The following is a 6,000-nucleotide window of genomic DNA, read 5'->3' as shown; positions in this document are numbered from 1 at the left end:
ATAGTTTTATTTTTGGACATGTTGAGTTCAAGATATCTATGGGACATACAGTTCAAGATTTCCAGTTGGCAGCTGGAGATAGGAGATTGGAAATTGTCTGAGTCTGGGCCTAAGCATTATTAGCATAGTGATGATAATTGAATCCATAGGAGCTGATTAGACCACAAATGAAATAGTATAGAGGGAGAAAATTGACCAGGACAGAGTTCTGGTCCCTCTCCTTATTCTACTAAAGACAAGATGTTATACTAGGATCTGGGAACCAAAAAAAAGACAAAATAAAAGATAATTGTCCTGAAATTAAAAAAATTTATATCCTACTTGGGGAAGATGCTCTAGCATGTATTCAGATAATTATATTTCAAGGAGGGAGAGAGGAGTAATGGCTAGGAGAAATAGGAAATGATTTCCCAGAAAGAAATACATGCTTGATCTGAGTCTTAAAGATAGAGATTATGAGAACTAAAGATAAAAAAAGCACTATTGCTTATTTTGGGGATTAGACGTGTTTCAGGAAGGGAGTTTTAACTGAAAGTTTTAGCCATATGCCCATATTTTGTGGGCTCTCAGTTTGGACTTTTAAAATCTTGTTAACCACACAAAAGACATGGCTCCCCTGCACCAAGCACTCAGACAGTTAATAAAATGTTTCCAACCGTTAATGAATGTATTGCTTCTGAAAGCTCTGGCTTTTGCAAAGTAGCCAAGGAGGTGCCAAGAAATGTAGCTAGCTGTACTGCTATTGTTAGTGTGAACCTCACTTCTCAGGTACTGCAGGGCTGGCAGTACTGTTATAATATTTAGTGTGATATTGCCATCTATTATCACCACCTTACCCCTTCCCCTCAGTCTCAGCTGCAAGAAATGGAAAAGGTGCTATATGGTTCATATTACTGGGCTATAACTGAAGGTTTGGAAGAACAAAAGATAAATGCATTTTCTTTTCATAATAGTATTTTATTGGGCAACTTTTTTACAAAGTGTGAGTGTAAATGAAGGGGGAGGAAAGATATTTTATGAGTTGTGGAGTATTATGCTCCTTAGCTAATGATAAAATGTTGTGTATTTATTAGTCTTCTATAGAGGACTTAATGTGGTTTTAGTCCCATTTTTTTTGGTTGTGGTTTGCAAGTTAAATGATTAAGAGTTTTGTTTGCTTGTTTTACTGTAAAATAAACTGAGTTACTAGGGTAATCTACCACCAGATGGATAGAGTGCTTAAAACACGGTATAATATGATCTGTTCTGGAGACTTGATTTCCCTGAGATTGAAGAATAAGCTTATAAATATATTTGATCTTTTGTACAAAAATATTGAAAAAATTAATAAAGTCACTATACTTGAGTAGAAAATAATCATGCATATATTTACACATACTCACACACATATTCAGACATCTGTATACAATACTATTTCACAGGAATGTTTAACTTTTATAAATCACATTTAAAGACTCTTGTTTGATATTCAGACCTTGATAAAACATTTATAATTCACCTTGAATACTTTTCTTGCAGCAAGATTCTGCCTGAAATGATTCTGGACTTTATGCTGGCTTAGCATCAAAAGCACTTTTGCCAATTGTCTGTAATCTTATGGCTACGCAAGACTTTTCCCCACTTTAACCATAATTCCATCTGACTCTTTTGCACTACTTTTTCTACACCTGACTAAAATGTATGAAGATTATAGCTTTTGTTTTTGTCCATGAAAACTATGAATGCCTAATGATCTTTCTCCACTCAAAGAAATAACCAACATGATGGAGTAGAAAATGTGATGAATTCAAAGTTAAAAGACCTAGGTTTAAATTCCAACTTGACTACCTATGTTATCCTTCTGTTTCTCAGTTTCCTCTTGTGTCAAATTAGGATGCCAGAAAAAAAATATTTCTGAGATTTTGTACAGGTCTAGATCTATAGTTTTGTGAAGAAAGAAAATTTTTCACTTGTGTCAAGAAGAGTTTTTAAAATTATTTCAAAAAGCTGATAGACAATCAATCCATATGTCTACATTCTTATGCTTATAAAATTTTTATGAAAGGGTTCTGTCCATGTAGTAGTAATATCTTTACCAAAAATCCAAAAGGGGAATAATCAGGCTTTCACTAACAATTATATATAATAGATCACATCTACATAATCAAACAATTGACAAAAAAGGATTAAAAAATAGAGAACACTACTCTGTTTGTTGTTTATAAAACCCCACACATTTAATTTGATAAAACAAAATAGTCTTAAAGGCTCTTTTGTATTAAGAAGTCTCTCATATGGATAGATAGATAGAAAGATAGATGATAGATAGATAGATAGATGATAGATTAAAATCATACAAAATTCATTAATAAATAGCTATAGCATTGCTAAATGACCATCTAATTATCGTCAATTGAAGCATCAAAATGAGAGATGTATGTTCACAAAAGTTCATTGTTATAGAGAATGCTCTGTAAAAGATACCCCAGAGATCAGTTTTGTAGGTAATATCATGCTAATCACATCTAGCTCTAGGAATATTATAAGACCTCCTCAATGAGATTCATGGTTACCCCCAAAGAGATCAGGTGTATCATTTATATAGGAAAAATTAAATGAATTAAAAAATGTGCACCTTTTCCATACAATGACATGTAGATCATGATCAGATCATTGAATTAGTATATGAACATTTAGATCTAGGACAAGAAGTTGGGCCCAAAATAAATGATCAAGTTAGACTGCATTTAGGATATTGTTCATTAAAAAACAAAACAAAACAAAACAGGATTTTCAGGAAGTCAAGATAAAGGAGTAAGCAGTAAATCACCAATAGCTCTCCCAAATTCACTCCCAAACAACCAGGACACAGTGCCCCCAAAAATCCTAAAACAGCAGAACCTGCAAAAGACATGGTGGAACAATCTTTGAATCCAAGTAACTTGAAAGATGGGCAAGAGAGGTCTGTCTCACTGAGGCAAAAGACAAGTATAGTCCAGGACAGAAAGCAACCAGTAATAGGGCAGCAAGCCATACCTCAGAAAACTAGTGGGAGATTCTGAGCCCCTGTAGAATGGAGCAAGAAACTCCAAAACCAGGACCCTCCACATACTTTAACAAAACAAGGGGGACAGATAGACCCCATCTCTGAGGACAGACAAGTGCTTCAGTATAGCTCTGGGCAAACAGGAAACTTCCAGTGGCCAGACTCCACATGCTTCAGTATAGCCCTTGGGAAATACAGAAACACTCCACCTGCCTCAGCATACACACACAGCAGTACTAGCACTAGGACCCTGGTTCAGCATCAGGTAAAGTTCCAGATGAATACAATCTAGAGCAGTGCCAGCCACCTTCCACCTTACCTCCTCAATATAATACCAGATGTGAGGGTCTTCTGTGGTCCTTTGGGCAACATCAGTGCAGCACCAGGAAAGCAGCCAGTGCCTGAAAGCCCTGACACAAGAAACTTGAGACACTGACTCTTTCATCCCAGGAACAGAGTTCAAATTTAAAAGAAAGGAAAATAGAAACAAAAAGATAAACAAAAAAAAAAAAAAAGAAACTGACAATAGAAAGTTTTTTGGTGACAGGGAAGATCAAAGATGCAAACCCAGAAGAGGACAAAAATGTCAAAATACCTATCAGCAAAATTCCAAAGAAAAACAGGAAGTAGTTTCATGTCCAGAAAAAAAATGACTGGAAGTGCTCAAAAATGAGCTTAAAATAATATAAGAGGGGCAACTAGTTGGCACAGTGGATGGATCAATGACTCTGAAGTCAGGAGGACCTGAGTTCAAATTTGGCTTCAGACCCTGTGTGACCTTGGGCAAGTCATGTAACCCTATTGCCCCACAAAAACAAGCGAAAAAATCATTTAAGAAAGTTAAAAGAAAATGGAAAAGAAATGAGAGTGATGAAAGAGAATTATGAAAAAAAGTCAAAAGTTTGGAAAAAGAAACTTACTGAAATAAGTAGAATTGGAAAACACCAAGTCTAGCTACCCATATGGGCAGGTCTACCCAGGAGCTGCTGGACAGGACAGCAGTTATTACCCAGGATATCCCCAGTAGAGAGGGGGACTACCCCTAGTTATGGAGGTCCAGCTCCTGGAGGGCCCTACCGACCACCATCTGGTAGTCTACCCTGGGAGCTTCCCCATCAACTCCTGGAAGGCCCTAAGGAGTCTTGCCCTAGGAGGTCCTTATGACAAGTCTGCTACAAGTCCCTGTAATACCTCTCAGCCATAACCTTATGCCCGTCAGCAGGCAACATTCCTCTTGGTATAGACCCTGAAGCATATTCCTGGTTCCAGAGAGTAGATTCAGATCATGGTGGCTACATATATGTGAAGGCATTCAAGCAGGCCTTGGTAAACTTCAACTGGTCCATATTCAATGACAAAATCTTCCTCATGATGATTAAACAAGTTTGACAAGACCAAAGCAGGCCAGATAGACCATTTTGACTTCTCTTCCTTGTGGACCTACATCCATCAGTGAAAGAACCTATTCCAGCAATATGATTGAGACCACTTGGACTCAAGCAAGTTCAGATGGGCTATAACCTGAGCCCCAATTTCACACAGCTACTTTTCTCCTGGTACACCCTTTTTCTGCCAACCCTGCCATGCCATGCAGCTGGATCACGTCATCTAGATAGGCACCCAGCTACAGTTGCTGAGTGAGACCTTCTGGAAGAAGGAAACAAGCATGCAGGGCAGTTTCTTGCTCAGCTTTGAGGAATTCCTCATTGCATCAGCCTCATGGTAGTTGTGACCTCTGAATAGTACATGATCTCTTTTTTGGGTCAGAGCTAGAAGGGATGGCCCAGTAGTTCAGGGACCTGGAAGGAGCTTTCCCCTTCCCCCCAAACTGGGAAAAGGTAGGGTTCTTCATTTTCTTTTCCCCTCTCTTCATTGCCCCCAAAAGAAAGTAAAGGAGTCTTAGAACCTGCTTGCGACTGCCATGCTGGACCCAGAGAAGAGTGAGCACCCCTGTAGGATCCAGGCCTTAGGGCAAGATGGGGAGCTGACCCCTTGGGGCAGTACAGCTGTGAGTACCGTCACCATGGGCTCCCTGAGTTCACCTCTAACCATAGAAAATATGATTCAGCCTTTTGACCAAAGATTTCAAGTGGTTTGACCAAGATTTGGTCAGCTCAGGCCTAGTCAGGTAAGCCTTGTGTTCTCTCCTGATGGCCTAAGTCAGTGCTAACTCATCTCTAGCCACCATATGCACACATACACACACACACACACACACACACACACACACACACACATATATACATATATATATATATGTATGTATATATATATATATATATATATATATGTATATATATATACACACACATACATATATATTCCTCAATTCTTTGTATGTCATTTTATATTAGACAGACTTGGGTTTTCTAAAGATGAAATGGAGACCAGAGTGGGTCACAAAATTCCCGTTGACTTATCTATTGCCCAGACGAGCCCCACACTGTGTCCACATTGCTTGGGTGTTCAGGAGCAGGTGCTCTCCTGTCAACCCTGTGCTGCTTGTTGTAGTTGTAAGCTTAAAAAACAAGTAGGATTGACCAAATGGGAAGGGAAATATGAAAACTGAGGTAAACAACTCTTTTGAAATTAGTATTGGGCAAGTGGAAACTAATGACACTATGAGACATCAAGAATCAATCAAACAGTGCTCACATTGGCATTATATACATATATATGTATATATATATAAATATAAATATATATGTATATATGTATGTATTAAAAGTAGAACAATACAGAGAAGATTAACATGGCCCCTGTGCAAAGATGATACACAAATTCATGGAGTATTTCATATTTTTAGATCACAGAGGCCTCTTTGGTATTTCTAAGGCAGAACTCTATGAAATGAGTAGAGACACAATACAACTTACTATCTGTAGTGGAACCAGAACTCTCCTCACAGTTCCAAGGCAGACAGAAGTGCTTGTGGTTGTCCACAGACCAAAGCACAGACCAGGAGAACAGTCAGA

General features: G+C 38.2%; 1 non-coding gene and 1 pseudogene across 1 annotated transcript; both read left to right on the top strand.

Annotated features, from left to right (window-relative positions):
• The first annotated feature begins 645 nt into the window (after nucleotides 1–645).
• LOC141522744 (peflin pseudogene) lies at nucleotides 646–4,751 on the top strand (annotated as a pseudogene).
• Nucleotides 4,752–5,725: 974 nt separating this feature from the next.
• LOC141523118 (U6 spliceosomal RNA) lies at nucleotides 5,726–5,829 on the top strand. Its single transcript, XR_012478334.1, has one exon. It is a non-coding gene; the product is annotated as a U6 spliceosomal RNA (small nuclear RNA).
• Nucleotides 5,830–6,000: the final 171 nt, after the last annotated feature.

This window comes from Macrotis lagotis, chromosome 4 (genome assembly GCF_037893015.1).
Source record: "Macrotis lagotis isolate mMagLag1 chromosome 4, bilby.v1.9.chrom.fasta, whole genome shotgun sequence".
In the NCBI taxonomy this organism is placed as follows: Eukaryota; Metazoa; Chordata; class Mammalia; order Peramelemorphia; family Peramelidae; genus Macrotis; species Macrotis lagotis.
The sequence above is the reverse complement of the archived record's forward strand: the minus strand, read 5'-3'. Positions and strand labels throughout refer to the sequence as shown.